Source organism: Rhinopithecus bieti, unplaced genomic scaffold (assembly GCF_001698545.2).
Source record: "Rhinopithecus bieti isolate Rb0 unplaced genomic scaffold, ASM169854v2 scaffold_7212, whole genome shotgun sequence".
Classification (NCBI taxonomy): Eukaryota; Metazoa; Chordata; class Mammalia; order Primates; family Cercopithecidae; genus Rhinopithecus; species Rhinopithecus bieti.
Window position 1 is genome coordinate 4824772 of NW_016806198.1, and position 19894 is coordinate 4844665.

The following is a 19894-nucleotide window of genomic DNA, read 5'->3' on the forward strand; positions in this document are numbered from 1 at the left end:
TTGAGTGTTTGTAACAAGTCCAAACAAACATCATCAACACATGCTTTATCAGCTATTATGAGTCAGAACTGCCAACCTAAATGTGAAATAAACAACCAAAGGAGCAACCATGTGGAGCAAACAGCACCACACAGGGTGGAGAACATGCTCAGCTGGGTCAAGCACAGTAGAGCGGCTCTTCAGTGGAGGGTGGGCAAAACGCAATATCGGGAATCTTGCAGAATCAAAGAGAAGGCTGAACAGGCAGGCTCAGGAAAAGGCTGGAATCAGGAGCTCCAGGACTTCAGTGCCAATGTTTCACCAAGGCCTACATTAGATTCCTCTTGCTGTTGTAACAATTACTGCAAATTTGGTGGCTTCAAGAAACACAAATTTGTTCACTGATAATTCTTCAGGTCTGAAGTCTAAAATCCAGATGTCAGCAGGTTTGCATTCCTTTTGATGGCTCCAGGGGAGAATCTATTTTCTGCCTTTTCCAGCTTCTAGATGCTGCCCACATTCTTTGGCTCACGGCCCCCATGTCAAATGCCCTTTTTGCCCTTGCTTCCAGAATCACATCATCTTCTTCTCCCTCTGACTGTGATCGTCCTGCCTCCCTCTCCTAAGGACCCTTGTAATTATATTAGTCTACCAGGTCAATCCATATAATTTCCTCAACTGCTATAGTCTGAATGATTTTGTTCCCCCAAAACCCATGTGTTGAACCTACTGTGCTGGTAGTAAGAGGTGCAGCCTCTGGGAGGTGATTAGATCATGAGGGCTCCATCTTCATGGATGGGATTCATAAAAGAGGCTTGAGGGAACCTGTTTGCTCCTTACACCATGTGAGGAGACAGTTAGAAGCTGCCATGTATGAATCAGAAAGCAGACCCTCTCCAGACACTGAATCTGCTGGAGCCTTGATCTTGGACTTCCCAGCCTCCAGAACTGTGAGAAATAAATTTATGCTGTTTATCAATTACCCAGTATCAAGTATTTTCTTATAGCAGCCCAAATGGACTAATATATCATCTCAAATCTTAACCTAATAACATCTGCAAAATTGTTTTGCCATTTATTTATTTTTTATTATTTATTTATTATTTATATTTTATTTTTTTGAGACAGAGTCTCACTCTGTCATCCAGGCTGGAGTGCAGTGGTGTGATCTCAGCTCACTACAACCTCTCCCTCCCAGGTTCAAGGGATTTTCCTGCCTCAGCCTCCTGAATAGCTGGGATTACAGGCATGGGCCACCACGTCCGGCTAATTTTTGTATTTTTAGTAAAGATGGGGTTTCACCATGTTGGCCAGGCTGGTCTCAAACACCTGACCTCATGATCCACCCACCTTGGGTTCCCAAAGTACTGGGATTACAGGTATGAACCACCACATCCGGCTTTTTGCCATTTCAAATAACATATTTACAGATTCCAGGGATTAGAAACATGGATATCTTTGGCGGCTGTATTCAGATGACCATGGGGCCAATCACTGGAACAAATGACCTCTGTTCATTTTTCCATCTTCTATACCTCTCCCAGAGATTCAAAGTCTGGTAAGATAGTGTAAAGGGCCTGGCTTTGGCCAAACACCGACAGCTCATCCAGGGGTATGTAGCCCATGCTGACTTACATCCCACCAAACTGGCCCACAACTGAGGGAGAATAATTCTTTAAATAAAATTCTTGATGTCTCATGTGTCCGTGTGAAGAGACCCCCAAACAGGCTTTGTGTGAGCAACAAGGCTGTTTATTTTACCTGGATGCAGGCGGGCTGAGTCCGAAAAAGGAGTCAGCAAAGGGTGGTGGGATTATCATTAGTTCTTATAGGTTTGGGGATAGGCAGTAGAGTTAGGAGCAATATTTTGCAGGCAGGAGGTGCATTCTCAAGGGTGGGGAGAATTACAAAGAATCTTCTTAAGGGTAGGGGAGATTATAAGGAAACTTCTTAAGGGTGGGGGAGATTACAAAGTACATTGATCAGTTAGCGTGGGGCAGAAACAAATCACAATGGTGGAATGTCATCAGTTACGCTATTTTCACTTTTGTGGACCTTCAGTGGCTTCAGGCCATCTGGATATATACGTGCAGGTCACTGGGGATATGATGGCTTAGCTTGGGCTCAGAGGCCTGACATTCCTATCTTCTTATATTAATAAGAAAAATAAAACAAAATGGTGGTTAAGTGTTGAGGTGGCAAAAATTTTTGGGGGTGGTATACAGAGATAATGAGCAATGTTTCTCAGGACTGCTTCAAGTGGGATTAGGGGTGGCGTGGGAACCTAGAGTGGGAGAGATTAAACTGAAGAAAGATTTTGGGGTAAGGGGTGATATTGTGGGGTTGTTAGAAGGAGTATTTGTTGTATATAATTATTGGTGATGGCCTGGATGTGGTTTTGTATGGATTGAGAAACTAGATGAAAGACACAAGGTCCGAATAAAAGAAGGAGAAAAATAGATATTAAAGGACTAAGAACTGGGAGTACTCAGGACTTCCAATTAGAGAGGAGTGCCCAAGGGCGTTCAGCACAATTATTTGCCTGGTTGGTGAGTTTTTGGGCTCTATCCTTGAGCTTTTTTATGTTGTCATATACCAGGCCAGATTGATTTAGGTAAAAACAACACTCTTCATTTAAAAATACACAAAGTCCTACTTTTTCAGCAGTGAGTAAATTGAGGCCTCGGCGGTTCTGGAGGACAACTGCAGCTAAAGAGTCAACCTGGGCTTGGAGGACAGATAAAGTTTGTGATATGTCTGTCATACTAGCAAAGAAGTTGTTAGAGGGGCTGTGGAATGTTGTGGCAGCAGTTAAGATGCCTGCTATTCCAGTTCCGAGTGCAATAGTGGAGGCAGAAAGTCCTAGACCCACAAGTAAAGGGATTAGTGGGATGACTCTTTTTTGTCATGTTGATGTCACGAGGGGGACAGGCAGTTGTTCGTTCCCATCTGCAAACTGGATTTTGGGGTAAGGAAGACTAGAGTACATGTGCCTGTCCAGTTGGCAGGTAGGCACATGTAGGTGGAAGAAGAGACCTTGTATCAGGCAGAACTGGAAATGTAAAGTGAAATGGTGAGAGGGTGTACTGACAGAGGAATCCTGCACTCAAAATCCTAGAGATCCAGCAAGGGTATCAGCTGTTAGAGGTTGTAATGGGGACTGATGGTGCAACTGCGTAGAGGGAGAGGTTAGGTTCTCATGGTGTATAAGAAAGCACATAGTGTCTACAAGTAACCTTTCACTGCCATTCATGGGCCTGGGTATAAGCAAGCAAGAGGAGGGGCTAGGAGGAGATTCAGAGGAGCAGGGGGAAGGTAGCCAAGGATGGAGTGAGATGCAGGGTAGGTGTCTTCTTAAACAATAGTGACTGCCAGTGTTTTTGAGTTTGTCAGTAATGATAGAGGGCTTATCTGTAATGTGAAGTTGGAATGCTCCCATCTGTTTGGTAATGTGTGTGGCTGGGTTCTGGAGATAAAGTAAAGGAACATTTGGACAGTGGAAGGTTGCCTAAAGGGGTTCCAGTAGGCTGTCATCGGGAGATGCATAAAGGAGCAGCAACAGGGATAGTTGTTTTTGTGGTTGGGGTCCAAATATGATGGGGGTGGAATTGACATAAGGAGAAAGGTGCCATAAGTAGATGCGGAGAAGTGTGGCAGCTTGTTGGTATGAAATGTCTGGGAAGTTCTCATCAAATCTGTCTATAAAATAAATAAGTTTCTTAGGCGGGTGAAGGTGAGGGCTATTAAAGGAGGTTTGGAGGTGCAGGGAGACGGGAGAGGTAGCCCAGTCGGCCTGGAGAGTGGGGATGGCTGTGTAAAAGCAGGAAGAAAGGGAAACACAGAGCCAACAGGTCTTTGCTAGAGAAGGATTGGAGGCAGTGAGGAGAGAGTGGGTGAGATTGATAGTATGCTGGAGGTAACTAGGGTGAGGTAGAGAGTGGCATAAGAATGGGAATGAGAATAAGAGTGTGTATAAAAGTAAAGAATAGAACTACCTCAGGGTGGAAGTATTGGAGGGTGCTCTGCCACCAAAGATCGTCTATCCACTCCAAGAGGGAGTCAAGAGTGGCGGTTTGGGGATAGCACCAGGAGATATTAGCTGTGATGTCTTGGAGAAACAATGTAAACCAGCAGTGTAAACAAGAGCGGGTCATTTATGAGTAGTCGAGAATGGTGAATAAGAGTATGACTAGACAGAATATAGTAGAGATGTTAAGTTTTTGGGGCAGAGTCCAAGTAGTGGGGGTGACTGCATAAAGCCCTGTTGCAAAGAGTGGGGTAAGGATGGATAGCTCTAATAGAATGAAGGGATATATTAGGCTCATAAGGGTTATATTGTTCTTCAGAAATGTGAGTGAGTTTAAGGGAAGTAGGAGAGAATATTTGCAACTTCCAGGAGGAAGAGGAGATATCAGGCAGACTGTCTGACAGACACAGCTTTATCCTGGAATGGTGAACCCAATGGGGAGGGTCCTGCAGATGGATGGCAGTTGGAGTCCCATAGATGACTAAGTAGGGTCTGGTCCATCAAGGTTGTAGAGTTTGAGGGGTCAGATTCTTAACAAGAACTGATCGTCCAGCTAGGGTGTCTTCATATGGCTGGGAATCTGGAGTAGGCAAGAGAAGATTAGCAGTCTGGCGAATTTCCTGTCTAGCCTGCTGGAGGACTGGAAGATAGTCACCTAGAGGGCTGGTGTCTGGGATGAGGTTGGGGACAAGTAAGAAAGTGCATCCATATAAAAGTTCAAATGGACAGTACCCTGTAGCATCTCAAGGACAGGCTCTATTTCTGAGAAGGGCAAGAGGTAAAAGTACTGTCCAGTCCTTTTTAAGTTGGAGGCTGAGCTTGGTGAGGTGTGTCTTTAAAAGGCCACTAGTCCATTCTACCTTTCCTGAAGACTGAGGACGGCAAGGGGTATGACGGTTCCACTGAATACCAAGAGCCTGAGAAACTGCTTGGGTGATTTGACTAATAAAGGCCGGTTTGTTATTGGACCATATAGAGGTGGGAAGGCCAAACTGAGGAATTATGTCCCACAGAAGGGAAGAAATGACTGCGGTGGCCTTCTTAGACCCTGTGGGAAAGGCTTCTACCCATCCAGTGAAAGTGTCTACCCAGACCAAGAGGTATTTTAGCTTCCTGACTCAGGGCATGTGAGTAAAGTCAATTTGCCAGTCTTGGGAGGGGGCAAATCCCCGAGCTTGATGTGTAGGGAAGGGAGGGGGCCTGAACAATCCCTGAGAGGTAACAGAATAGCAGATGGAACACTGAGAAGTGACTTCCTTGAGGATAGATTTCCACGATGGAAAGGAAATGAGAGGTTCTAAGATGGGCTAGCAGCTTGTAACCTACATGGAAGAGGTTATGAAATTACGACAGAATAGAATGGGCCTGTGAGGCTGGAAGGAGATATTTTCCTTGGTCTAAGAACCATTTGCCTTGTGTGGGAAGAGACTGATAGATGGAAGTTTCAGCTGGGGAGTAGTTGGGACTGGCCAGATGAGGAGAAAAACTGCCATGAGGGATAGAAATTGGAATGCTAGCTCCTTTTTTAGCTATCTTATTAGCATAAGCATTGTCCTGAGAGATGGGATCTGAAGCCTTTTGACGGCCTTTGCGGTGAATAACTCCAGCTTTCTTTGGAAGTAAAGAGAAGAGTTTTGGAGAAGAGTTTTTATTAAAGAGGCATTAATGATGGAGGACTTTTGCATAGTGAGGAAACCTCTTTTTGCCTATATAACAGCACGGTGGTGCAGGATATGGGAGGCATATTTAGAGTCAGTATAAATATTGGCATGTAATTCCTTTGCAAGATTGAGGGCTCAAGTTAAGGCAATGAGTCTGACTTGCTGAGAGGTAGTGGAGTGGGGCAGAGCAGTAGTCTCAATGACAGATGTGGAAGATACTATAGCATAGACTGCCTTTGCTAGTGAGTGGCGATTAGGCCTGGTGGAACTGCCATCAATAAACCAAGTGTGATCAGGGTGAGGAACAGGAAAGAAGGAAATATGGGAAAATGGAGTGAATGTCAGGTGGATCAGAGAGATACAGTCGTAGGGGTAAGGTGTGGTATCAGGAATAATGTGGGAGGCCAGATTGAAGTCCGGGCCAGGAACAAGGGTAACCGTGGGAGACTCAACAGAGTGAGTACAGCTGAAGGAGCCGGGGAACAGGAAGTATATGCATCAGGTATGAGGAAGAAAATAGATTTTGGAAGTTATGAGAACTGTAGAGAGTGAGTTGAGCATAGTTTGTGATTTTGAGGGCCTCTAAAAGTATTAGGGCGGCAGCAGCCACCACATGCAGACATGAGGGCTAGGCTAAAACAGTAAGGTCAAGTTGTTTGGACAGAAAGGCTACAGGGCGTGGTCCTGGCTCTTATATAAGAACTCTGACCACACAGCCCTGCACTTTGGCTGTGTGTAAGGAAAAGGGTTGGGATGAGCTAGGGAGAGCTAGTGTGCGGGCAGCTTCTAGGGCTGTTTTAAGGAAAAGAAAGAGGAGTGGTGAAAGGATTTAGGATCTGTGGGGTCAGCTAGGTTTGGTTTTATGAGTTTATATAATGGTTTTGTTAGGATGGCAAAACCAGGTATCTAAAGGCGAAAGTATCCTACCGTGCCCAGGAAGGAAAGGAGTTGTTGTTTTGTAGAAGGGGTTGCGGTTTGGGAGATTTGCCAGACACAATCAACAGGGAGAGCACGTGTGTTTTCATGAAGAATTATGTTGAGATAGGTAATGGATGAGGAAGAAATTTGGGCTTGACTGAAGTAATGGGGGCTGTCCATGAAGCCCTGCAGCAGTACAGCCCAGGTAATTTGCTGAGCCTGATGGGTGTCAGGGTCAGTCCAAGTGAAAGCAAAGAGAAGCTAGGATGAAGGGTGCAAAGGAAAAGTAAATAAATCATGAGATCCAGAACAGAATAATGGGTTGTGGAGGGAGGTATTGAGGATAGGAGAGTATACAGCTTTGGCACCACGGGGTGGACAGGCAAGACAATTTGGTTGATAAGGCGCAGATCCTGAACTAACCTGTGAGACTTGTCTGGTTTTTGGACAGGTAAAATGAGGGAATTGTAAGGAGAGTTCATAGGCTTTAAAAGGCCATGCTATAACAGGCGAGTGATAACAGGCTTTAATCCTTTTAAAGCCTGCTGTGGGATGGGATATTGGTGTTGAGCGGGGTAACGGTGATTAGGGTTTAATGGGATAGTAAGGGGTGTATGATCCGTCGCCAAGGAGGGAGTAGAGGCATCCTATACTTGTGGTTTAAGGTGGGGAGATACAAGAAGAGGATGTGAAGGAGGCTTCGAACTGGGGGAAAAGGCCGCAATGAGGTGTGGCTGTAGCCCAGGAATAGTCAGGGAAGCAGATAATTTAGTTAAAATGTCTCGATCTAATAAGGGAGCTGGGCAGGGGGGGATAACTAAAAAGGAGTGCATAAAAGAATGTTGTCCAAGTTGGCACCAGAGTTGGGGAGTTTTATGAGGTTTAGCAGCTTCAATACCCACAACAGTTATGGAGGCAAGGGAAACAGGCCCTTGAAAAGAAGGTAATGTGGAGTAGGTAGCCTCTGTATTCATTAAGAAGGGGGCGGACTTACCCTCCACTGATAAGAGTTAACCAAAGCGTCCGTGATGGTCCAAGGGGCTTCCGAGGCGATCAGGCAGTGTCAGTCTTCAGCCGCTAAGCTGAGAAGATCTGGGAGGGAGTCAGTCAGAGCCTTGGGCCAGTTGGACAGTCCAGTTTCTAGTGGGGTTCCGCACAGATGGGACACAGCTTGGGAGGAATCCCGGACTGCAGGCATTCCTTGGCCCAGTGACCAGATTTCTGGCACTTGAAGTGAGATCCTGGGGAAGGAAGTCCTGAAGGAACATCTGACCATGTGGCTTAGGCGTTTTGAAGTTCTTGTGTGCTGGAGATGTGGCTGGGGTTTCTCTCACAGTGGAGACAAGTAACTGCAACTCAGAAATACATTGCCTCTACTCTATTATTGTACACCTTGAAGGCGAGGTTAATTGAGTCCTTTTGTGGGGTTTGAGGGCTGGAATCTAATTTTTGGAGCTTTTTCTAATGCTGGGAGGGGATTGGGTAATAAAACACATAGAGAATAAGACAGCCTTCTGGCTTCTCTGGGTCTAGGGTGGTAAAGCGTCTGAGGGTTGTTGCAAAACGGGCCATGAACCCAGCTGGGTTTTTATACTTGATGAAAAACAGACTAAATGCTAGCTGATTTGGGAGAAGTCAGATAAAGAAAAAGGAGCATTAACCTTGACTATGCCTTTAGCTCCAGCCACCTTTTTAAGAGGAAATTGCTAGGCAGGTATGGGAGGGCTAGTTGCGGAACGAAACTGTAAGCTGGACCAGGTGTGAGGAGAGGAAGTCATAGAAAGATTATAGGGTTGGGGAGCAGAGGCTGAGGAAGAATTGGGACCTGGCTTGGCCTGGCGAGGAGCAGCCTGGGGAGAAGGGGAGAGGTCAGATGAGTCCGTAGAAAAGAAGGATTCAAAGGACTCAGGGCTTGGGGTGGAGACTGAAGGAACAGACAGGAGAGAAAGAAGAAAGATTTGGGACAGGTCTCACTGGGAGCAGAGACTGGGGAGGGACCAGTGTGTAAAAGAATGCCTGGACGTCAGGCACCTCAGACCATTTGCCCATTTTTTGACAAAAATTATCCAGGTCTTGTAGGATGGAGAAATCAAAAGTTCCATTTTCTGGCCATTTAGAACCATTGTCAAGTTTGTACTGAGGCCAAGTGGTGTTGCAGAAGAAAATAAGACACTTCGATTTTAGGTTAGGCGAGAGTTGAAGAGGTTTTAAGTTCTTGAGAACACAGGCTAAGGGAGAAGAGGAATGGAAGGTGAAAGATTACCCATAGTGAAGGAGGCAAGTTTAAAGAGAAGGGTAGAGACATGGAGAAGGGGGTGGGTGAGCAGCCAGAGCAGGCATCCCTGCAATTGACTTGCCACCAAGGGAATGTAGGTGAATGACCAAGGCAGGCGTCCCTGCAGAGATCAGACACCAATGGGTGAATAATCAGAGAGGCATCCCCGCAATGATTAAACTCTAAGGGAAGGCTGCCTTCCGGAGTCCGTGACCGGCGCAGGAGTTTTGGGTCCACAGATAAAATGTGTCTCCTTTGTCTCTACCAGAAAACGAAAGGAATTGAAATTAAGTGAAGGGAGAGATTGAAGGGGGGTGCCAAGAATGAAAGGAGAAAGAAGTTGAGGGATAGTGAGAGAGGTAGGAGAAGACAGTAAAAAGAGGCTGCTTACCTGATTTAAAATTGGTGGGATGTTCCTTGGGTTGGTTGGTCTGAGGACCCAAGGTCGTAAGTGGATCTCTTCACGGAGTGAGGGTGAGGATAGGGGACTGGTCTCCCAAAGGAGTCCCACTGACCCGGGTTTTGGCACCAAATGTCTCACGTGTCCATGTGAAGAGACCCCCAAACAGACTTTGTGTGAGCAACAAGGCTGTTTATTTCACCTGGGTGCAAGTGGGCTGAGTCCGAAAAGAGAGTCAGCAAAGGGTGGTGGGATTATCATTAGTTCTTATAGGTTTTGGGATAGGCGGTAGGGCTAAGAGCAATGTTTTGGGNCTGCACTTTGGCTGTGTGTAAGGAAAAGGGTTGGGATGAGCTAGGGAGAGCTAGTGTGCGGGCAGCTTCTAGGGCTGTTTTAAGGAAAAGAAAGAGGAGTGGGGAAAGGATTTAGGATCTGTGGGGTCAGCTAGGTTTGGTTTTATGAGTTTATATAATGGTTTTGTTAGGATGGCAAAACCAGGTATCTAAAGGCGAAAGTATCCTACCGTGCCCAGGAAGGAAAGGAGTTGTTGTTTTGTAGAAGGGGTTGCGGTTTGGGAGATTTGCCAGACACAATCAACAGGGAGAGCACGTGTGTTTTCATGAAGAATTATGTTGAGATAGGTAATGGATGAGGAAGAAATTTGGGCTTGACTGAAGTAATGGGGCTGTCCATGAAGCCCTGCAGCAGTACAGCCCAGGTAATTTGCTGAGCCTGATGGGTGTCAGGGTCAGTCCAAGTGAAAGCAAAGAGAAGCTAGGATGAAGGGTGCAAAGGAAAAGTAAATAAATCATGAGATCCAGAACAGAATAATGGGTTGTGGAGGGAGGTATTGAGGATAGGAGAGTATACAGCTTTGGCACCACGGGGTGGACAGGCAAGACAATTTGGTTGATAAGGCGCAGATCCTGAACTAACCTGTGAGACTTGTCTGGTTTTGGACAGGTAAAATGAGGGAATTGTAAGGAGAGTTCATAGGCTTTAAAAGGCCATGCTATAACAGGCGAGTGATAACAGGCTTTAATCCTTTTAAAGCCTGCTGTGGGATGGGATATTGGTGTTGAGCGGGGTAACGGTGATTAGGGTTTAATGGGATAGTAAGGGGTGTATGATCCGTCGCCAAGGAGGGAGTAGAGGCATCCTATACTTGTGGTTTAAGGTGGGGAGATACAAGAAGAGGATGTGAAGGAGGCTTCGAACTGGGGAAAAGGCCGCAATGAGGTGTGGCTGTAGCCCAGGAATAGTCAGGGAAGCAGATAATTTAGTTAAAATGTCTCGATCTAATAAGGGAGCTGGGCAGGGGGGGATAACTAAAAGGAGTGCATAAAAGAATGTTGTCCAAGTTGGCACCAGAGTTGGGGAGTTTTATGAGGTTTAGCAGCTTCAATACCCACAACAGTTATGGAGGCAAGGGAAACAGGCCCTTGAAAAGAAGGTAATGTGGAGTAGGTAGCCTCTGTATTCATTAAGAAGGGGCGGACTTACCCTCCACTGATAAGAGTTAACCAAAGCGTCCGTGATGGTCCAAGGGGCTTCCGAGGCGATCAGGCAGTGTCAGTCTTCAGCCGCTAAGCTGAGAAGATCTGGGAGGGAGTCAGTCAGAGCCTTGGGCCAGTTGGACAGTCCAGTTTCTAGTGGGGTTCCGCACAGATGGGACACAGCTTGGGAGGAATCCCGGACTGCAGGCATTCCTTGGCCCAGTGACCAGATTTCTGGCACTTGAAGTGAGATCCTGGGGAAGGAAGTCCTGAAGGAACATCTGACCATGTGGCTTAGGCGTTTTGAAGTTCTTGTGTGCTGGAGATGTGGCTGGGGTTTCTCTCACAGTGGAGACAAGTAACTGCAACTCAGAAATACATTGCCTCTACTCTATTATTGTACACCTTGAAGGCGAGGTTAATTGAGTCCTTTTGTGGGGTTTGAGGGCTGGAATCTAATTTTGGAGCTTTTCTAATGCTGGGAGGGGATTGGGTAATAAAACACATAGAGAATAAGACAGCCTTCTGGCTTCTCTGGGTCTAGGGTGGTAAAGCGTCTGAGGGTTGTTGCAAAACGGGCCATGAACCCAGCTGGGTTTTATACTTGATGAAAACAGACTAAATGCTAGCTGATTTGGGAGAAGTCAGATAAAGAAAAGGAGCATTAACCTTGACTATGCCTTTAGCTCCAGCCACCTTTTAAGAGGAAATTGCTAGGCAGGTATGGGAGGGCTAGTTGCGGAACGAAACTGTAAGCTGGACCAGGTGTGAGGAGAGGAAGTCATAGAAAGATTATAGGGTTGGGGAGCAGAGGCTGAGGAAGAATTGGGACTTGGCTTGGCCTGGCGAGGAGCAGCCTGGGGAGAAGGGGAGAGGTCAGATGAGTCCGTAGAAAAGAAGGATTCAAAGGACTCAGGGCTTGGGGTGGAGACTGAAGGAACAGACAGGAGAGAAAGAAGAAAGATTTGGGACAGGTCTCACTGGGAGCAGAGACTGGGGAGGGACCAGTGTGTAAAAGAATGCCTGGACGTCAGGCACCTCAGACCATTTGCCCATTTTTTGACAAAATTATCCAGGTCTTGTAGGATGGAGAAATCAAAAGTTCCATTTTCTGGCCATTTAGAACCATTGTCAAGTTTGTACTGAGGCCAAGTGGTGTTGCAGAAGAAAATAAGACACTTCGATTTTAGGTTAGGCGAGAGTTGAAGAGGTTTTAAGTTCTTGAGAACACAGGCTAAGGGAGAAGAGGAATGGAAGGTGAAAGATTACCCATAGTGAAGGAGGCAAGTTTAAAGAGAAGGGTAGAGACATGGAGAAGGGGTGGGTGAGCAGCCAGAGCAGGCATCCCTGCAATTGACTTGCCACCAAGGGAATGTAGGTGAATGACCAAGGCAGGCGTCCCTGCAGAGATCAGACACCAATGGGTGAATAATCAGAGAGGCATCCCCGCAATGATTAAACTCTAAGGGAAGGCTGCCTTCCGGAGTCCGTGACCGGCGCAGGAGTTTTGGGTCCACAGATAAAATGTGTCTCCTTTGTCTCTACCAGAAAACGAAAGGAATTGAAATTAAGTGAAGGGAGAGATTGAAGGGGGGTGCCAAGAATGAAAGGAGAAAGAAGTTGAGGGATAGTGAGAGAGGTAGGAGAAGACAGTAAAAGAGGCTGCTTACCTGATTTAAAATTGGTGGGATGTTCCTTGGGTTGGTTGGTCTGAGGACCCAAGGTCGTAAGTGGATCTCTTCACGGAGTGAGGGTGAGGATAGGGGACTGGTCTCCCAAAGGAGTCCCACTGACCCGGGTTTTGGCACCAAATGTCTCACGTGTCCATGTGAAGAGACCCCAAACAGACTTTGTGTGAGCAACAAGGCTGTTTATTTCACCTGGGTGCAAGTGGGCTGAGTCCGAAAAGAGAGTCAGCAAAGGGTGGTGGGATTATCATTAGTTCTTATAGGTTTTGGGATAGGCGGTAGGGCTAAGAGCAATGTTTTGGGGGCAGGGGGTTGATCTCACAAAGCACATTCTCAAGGGTGGGGAGAATTACAAAGAACCTTCTTAAGGGTGGGGGAGATTGCAAAGTACATTGATCAGTTAGGGTGAGGCAGAAACAAATCACAATGGTGGAATGTCATCGGTTAAGGCTGTTTTCACTTCTTTTGTGGATCTTCAGTTGCTTCAGGCCATCTGGATGTTTACCTGCAGGTCACAGGGGATATGATGGCTTAGCTTGGGCTCAGAGGCCTGACACTTATCAGACTCTAGGGGGAATGGATACAGAAGAGTCAAAACACGCGCTTGCTCCATTTGGGTTGGAGAAGAGGAGGTTAACGTGTGAGGAAAAGGACGTTATAGCTTTCTGAAAATATGCAAAGGCCACATTGGCTCTGAGGATGTCACAGCTGAACAGTCCCTCAGAGGTCACTAAGCCTCTGCTTGTTCAGGGCAGAAAGTTGTGGCCCAAAGAGACTAGCATTTTGACTGAGATCACCAGCAAGTGAGCAGCTGAGCAATCATGTGGAGAAGAACGAGAACTTTCTGGATGAACACAGAAATAGCACTAGAGCCAAGAACTGTTGCAGGAAGACACTGTGACAGAGAGTGAGAAAGGCTGTCCACAGCAACAACAACCAGTTCTGTCATACTGTGACCACTAACGTCATACCAGGAGCTGTGCTGCATGCTCTCCGGCATGGCTCACTCACCCTTCAACACAGAGCAGGAGCTTCATCACTGTGCCCATTTTACATGCAGGAAATGGGGAAACTGAGCTCAGAGGGGCTGAAATATCTTACCCAGGAGAACCAGTTAGGAGATAGCCAAGTGCAGAAACCCAGCTTTGAGAGACTTTAAAATCCATGCAACAACTAAAGCAAATGTTAAGCTACTTTGTTTTTTTCTTCTCTATTTTGTTTTCCATGAAATTCAAGGCTGGGTGGGTAAAGAAAGGAATTTGATAAACTTGCTCAGGCCTGGAACTTTTCCCAGAGCCCTGGGGGCAGAGAACCAAGTTGTGTAGACACACCCTCTTGGCCAGAAAGTTCTTTTAAACAGCCATTCCAGCCTGCTCAGTTCCTGTTTGTACCACTAGGAAAGGACCGCCTTGAGTTTGAAGTGGAGTAGAGGAAACTGGCTCGCATGGAAGATTTATGTTGCTCCTGACTCCAGGCAGGGTGGGGATTCTCTTCTCTAAGCCACAGAAGTTCTCTTCTATGTATCCCTGAGCTGAGAGTGCCAGAGACTGCAGAGAGGTTAAGCAACCCACCTGAGGTCACACAGCAGGGAAAAGGAGATCCCAGGACACAAAGTTGATTCTTCTAGACCTCAGAGCCCATATAGCCTTCTTCCTGAAATGACTCTCAGAACAGAAGTGGCCTTGGGAACAAGGAGCATGAACCAAGGACTGGAACTGGGGGGCTGGAGGAAGAAACCCTCATTCCACTCCAGACCCAGAAAACATCTCTCTTCTTTGGCTTGCAATGGCCTGAAGTTTAATGACTCAGAGGGGCCCAGCAAGAACTCTGCCCCAAGAGATCTCAGCTTGTGAGCAAAACAAGAGTCTACACAACACATTGTTTTTATTGTTTTGTTCCCAAACCAACAAAGCAATGTTCAGCCGGCAGCCCCAGCTTGCTTGTTTGTAGAATGAGAGCTGTTGGATTGGGAGAACTGTGTGCGGGGGCTGCTGGCTAGAAACAGTGCAGGATACCTATAGGAGTCTTGTGGCTTGGGTCTTGACTCTGCTACTAACTCACTGTGCGACTTTGGCAAGTCATGTCCCTTCTCTGAATCCAGCATCCTTACGCATTGGAGACAGAGGATGGGAGAGGGTTCAGGAGATTCCTGCAGGTGGAGTCTCCTCAGAGTCCACTTCCTGAAGAAGGCTGCGCCTCTGAAGAGGTCAACTCCGATTGTCCCCATGACCCTTTGTGCCTTAGCGTGAAGGGGTTCATTGTGTTTCCATCAAAAGCATGTTTTGATCTGGGAAGATAGGTAGGGTCTGTCCCTCTATGGGACAGGTCACCAGACAGAAGCCAATCCTGGATCAGGGGGTCCTGCTGTTCCAGTGGGTATAGCAAGGTATCCTTGTCGGGGCCTTCCCCAGCCCACCTGTCAGTCTCACCCAGGGTCCATGTCACCTCTGCCACAATAACTTCTTTCAGTTTCTCAAACTACTTTCTCACCTCTGGGTCCTACTCCAGGTGATACAAAAATCCAGAGTTCCAGTCCCTGGCCAGGCCCTCAGCTGGGTCAGAGACTCCTCATGTGACCTAGGCCTCAGTTTCCTCACCGTTCGTGGGGTACTTGGGCCAGCTGCAACTACGACATCATTCTCATATTAGAGGACCCCATTACCTAAGGGGAGGAGGCAAGAGAGAACGCAGCAAGCTCCTGCAATCCCTGACCAGCCAGTCCCTTCTGCATGGTGGCTGGCGGGGCCCAGTGCAGGAGGTACCATTCTGCTCTCATTACTGCTGTGACCTGTGGTGTGTTTGTGCAGAGTTGCCAGAGAAAAGTCATAGGGCTCAAGTTCCAAGACTGCCTTTAGGAGTCTAGTGAAACCCACTGACCCTGTGGGTTGAACGGAGCTACCCTTCAAAAATATAGCTGTCTGGAACCTCATATGGAAAGATATAGCTGCCTGGAACCTCATTTGGAAAACCTTTATTTGGAAAAGTATCTTTGTAGATGTAATGAAGGATCTTATGATGAGATGGTCCTGGATTTAAGGGTGGGCTCTAAATCCAAAGTCAGGTCTCCTTATAGATGAAGGGAGAGGGAGATTTGAGGCACAAAGAGGGGAATGGCACATGGAGGTGGAGGCAGAGATTAGAGTGGGTGGGTGGTGTGTGCACAGTGTGGTATGTGTGTGTGGGTATATGTGCATGCTGTGTGCAGTGTGTAGGGGGTTATTTATGTGGGGGTGTGTGTGGTGTGTGGTGTGTGTGGGAGGGTATGTATGTGGTGTGTGCATGGTGTGTGGGTGTATGTGTGTAATATGTGCATGGTGTATGTGGATATATGTGTGTGGTGTGTGTGGGGGTGTGTGTACTGTGTGGGTATATGTGTTGGGTGTGTGTGGTGTGTGTGGTATGGCATGTGGGTATTTATGTGTGGTGTGTGATATGTGTGTGTGTGTTTGTATGTGTGTGTGGTGTGGTATCTGTTGTGTGTGGTGTATTGTGTGACTATTTGTGTGTGGCATGTGTGTGGTGTGTGGGTATATGTGTGTGGTGTGTGATGTGTGTGTGTGGTGTGTGATGTGTGTGTGTGGTGTAGTGTGTGTGTGGTGTGTATGGTGTGATGTGTGTGGTGTATGTGTGGTGTGTATGGTGTGATGTGTGTGGTGTGTGTGTGGTGTGTATGGTGTGATGTATGTGGTGTGTGTGTGGTGTGATATGTGATGTGTGTGTGGTGTGGTGTGGTTTGTGTGGTGTGATGTGTGGTGGGGTGTGTGTGTGTGTGGTGCAGGTGTGTAGACTGAGAAGAGTAGAACACAAACCCCAGCCGAAATCCCGTCTGTGCTTCCCTCACCTCTCCCTGCCCCCATCCACCCACTGTCAAGCAAAATACTCACCCACAAGCCTGGACATTGTCATGCATCAGGAGCTGTCACAGGGGACAGAAACACAGCCTGAGAAAATGGAGAAGAGTGTGTTTGCACAACCCCATCCCAGGCCCTGAGCCTCGCTGGTCTGTGGTCTTCATGGGCACCATATAACACACTATTTTTCTTGCAGGTGTGGGGGAGGAAAGACTGAAACTCCAGCTGGGACACCACTGAGGATTCCAGAGTCTGGCCTGGCCTGGGTGTCTTATGAGGACATCTGAGTCATTCCAGCCAGCCCTGGGCCTATGTCTCTTGCCCTGCTGGAGCCTGGCAGGGGTGAGCAACTGCAGGCAGCTTTCTGGTCACCAGCTGCCCCTACTCTGGTCTCTGCAGGATCCAGAGTGGGGCTAGAGCACAGAGAGGTGCCTATGGCCAGCATCCACCTGACCAGGGCCTCAGCCAAGCAGGAAGAGAGGAGTGTTTATTGTGCTGTATCAAAATTACTGTGGGGAAGTCACACTTCCCTTTCTGTGAGGCAGCGGTGAGGCCTGGCATGAGCCTTGATATCTCCGGAGCTTATGCCCAAGGACAAGGGATGTGACCAGCTTGCTGCACCCCCCCACCCCCAGCCCCGCAGGAAATGGGAAGCTTCCCAAAGGACTCCATTTCACATCTCTGAGCACTGGGGGGCCCAGGTGCCTCAAATAAGCCCAAGCTCCTCTTCACAGGCTCTGAGGTCCTGTGGCATGGCCCCATCCTCACTCCTTCCTCATCCTGGGGAACTGTGCCTTTTCACTTCTCCCTGCTGCTTGGCCTCCTTTCACTTCTGCAGTGAGACAACCCTTCCTTCTCTGGTCCTCTCACACTCTGTTCTGCCCTCTCACACACTGTTCTACTTTCTCACATTCTATTCCACCCTCTCACACACTGTTCCACTTTCTCACACACTTTTCCGCCTTCTCACACACTGTTCCACCCTCTCACACACTGTTCCACCTTCTCACACACTGTTCCACCTTCTCACACACTGTTCCACCTTCTCACACTCTGTTCTGCCTTCTCACATACAGTTTTGCCTTTCCACACAGTTCCTCCCTCTCACACACTGTTCCACCTTCTCACACACAGTTCCGCCTTCTCACACACTGTTCCATCTTCTCACATTCTGTTCTGCCTTCTCACACACCGCTTCAGCCTTCTCACACACTGTTCCACCCTCTCACACTCTGTTCTGCCTTCTTACACACTGTTTTGCCTTCCCACACACTGTTCCTCCCTCTCACACACTGTTCTTCCCTCTCACACACTGTTCCGCCTTCTCACACGCTGTTCTGCCTTCTCACATGCTGTTCCGCCTTCTCACACACTGTTCCATCTTCTCAAACTGTTCTGCCTTCTCACACACTGTTCCACCCTCTCACACTCTGTTCCGCCTTCTCACACACTGTTTTGCCTTCTCACACACTGTTCCTCCCTCTCACACACCTGTTCTGCCTTCTCACACACTGTTCCACCTTCTCACACATTGTTCCGCCTTCTCATACACTGTTCGACCCTCTCACACTCTGTTCTGCCTTCTCACACACTGTTTTGCCTTCTCACACACTGTTCCTCCCTCTCACACACTGTTCTGCCTTCTCACACACTGTTCCGCCTTCTCACACATTGTTCCACCTTCTCACACACTGTTCCACCTTCTCACATACTGTTCCATCTTCTCACAAATTGTTCTGCCTTCTCACACACTGTTCCAGCCTTCCTACACACTGTTTTGCCTTCTCACACACTGTTTTGACTTCTCACACACTTCTCCGCCTTCTCACACACTGTTCCACCTTTGCACACTCTATTCCACCTTCCAACACACTGTTCTGCTTTCTCACACTCTGTTCTGCCTTCTCACCCACTATTCGGCCCCAGGATGCTTTACTTTTGCTACCAGGCTGCCTCTCCTCTCTTCCTTCCACCCTCCATGTCTTGGCTTCCAGGCTTCCTTTCCAGAGAGGCTTGCCTTTAACCATATGATCGGCATTGATTCCCCTCTTTCCCAGTCCCTCTCATTCCTGATTTCTTTTTCAGTCCAATTATTTTCTTTCACAGTACGGCTCACAATTTACATGCATATAAGTATACATTTATTTGTTCATTTGTTTTGTATTTTGTTCTCAAAAGACTGTGAGTTGACCAAGGGCAAGGATTGTGCCTTTCCTATTCACTTTTTTATGCCCAGTGGAGAGTGTTTGGCATATAGTAGGGGTTTGTATCTGTCAGGATATAACAAGTTATGATGCCATAACAAATATTCCCAGATCTCAGGGACTTCAAGCAACAAAGGTTGTAGCTCTCACTCATGCTACATGTGTAATGTGGGTGACCGAGGGCTTAAGCGAAGGAATTTGATTATCCCAGTCATTTACGGACTTGGGGTCATGGAGGCCCCCATTGTGATCCTCTGCTATTCACAGTAGAAGGAAGGGAAAGTAGAGAATCACACACTGGATTTTTAAGTTTCCACCTAGAAGTGACATATTTCATTCACTCTAATTTATTGACCAACACAGCTCATACAGCCCTGAAGAGCCAGACAGAAATAGAAGCAAAATTTTTGAACAGTCACATGGTAAACTAAAAAAGTGATCCCAATTGTCCAGCCCTCCTGCATCCATGCCTTTTGGCACTGGGATTTTGTTGTTGTGTCCATCAAGCAGTAGAATCTATTTCCCCACTCCTAGAATTGTGGTCAGCGTTGGAACTTGCTGTGGCAAAAGAATGTGGTAGAAGTGATGTGGAGCTTGAAACCTAGGGCTCAGAAGCTTTGAATCATTTCATCTTCTCTTAGAAACTTTCCTCTACCATGTAAACAAGCTTGGACTTGCCAACTAGAGGGTGAGAGATATATGACCCAGTCACCTTTGTCACCGCAGCCTACAGCAAGCCAACTGCAGGACATATGAGTGAGGTCCTTTCATGCCAGCCACTGCCAGCTGATCTAGCACAAAACCCAGCCAAGATGAGCCAAGCCTGACTAGATGACCACAACCACCCACTGAAGGACTTGTGAGCAATAATAAATACTTATGGTTTCAAGCCACTGAATTTTGGGCTGGTTTGTTACACAGCAATGGCAAACATTACAAACTCTAATGACAATATGGTTTTTAGCAAATAATTTTTTAATGAATGAAGAGCAAAACAACCACTTTCCCTACCTTGGCCTTCCTACCAAACCCAGGCTCAGCTCCTGGGAACTAGGAGTCATAATTTAAAATGTAAGGACTCCTGGGAGTTGGTGGAGAAAAACTTAAAATGGAATGCCTAGGTTTCATTCTAATCCTGTTACAGTCTCACTCAAATAGATCCTTAGCTAAGTCCCTTTTCCTTTGTGCTTTAGTTTCCTTGGATGAAACATGGGCCACATATGATGCTTTTCAATGATCCTGTCAATGCTGCAGGCTGGAATCTTTGAAGCTATTCCCTGCAGGCTGAGATCTCCTGGAGGACCACTGAAGTATGAAACTTTCCAATGGTGCCTTGGGCAAGCTGAATTAAATTGGAAGCCATAGCTTCATCCAGGGAGGTGGGTCTATGTTGCC

The 19894-nt window shown here is 47.2% G+C and overlaps 1 long non-coding RNA gene across 2 annotated transcripts in view; it reads left to right on the forward strand.

Moving 5' to 3' along the window:
* The window catches only part of LOC108531601 (uncharacterized), a 47821-nt gene extending 28461 nt beyond the window's left edge, over positions 1–19360 (forward strand). Inside the window, exons 2-3 of one of the 2 annotated variants that reach the window (XR_001886220.1) lie at positions 16492–16637; positions 19141–19360. This is a non-coding gene — a long non-coding RNA (uncharacterized LOC108531601). The remainder of the gene's footprint in view (positions 1–16491; positions 16638–19140) is intronic. The other variant, XR_001886221.1, reaches the window with a different exon arrangement.
* The last annotated feature ends 534 nt before the right edge of the window (positions 19361–19894 follow it).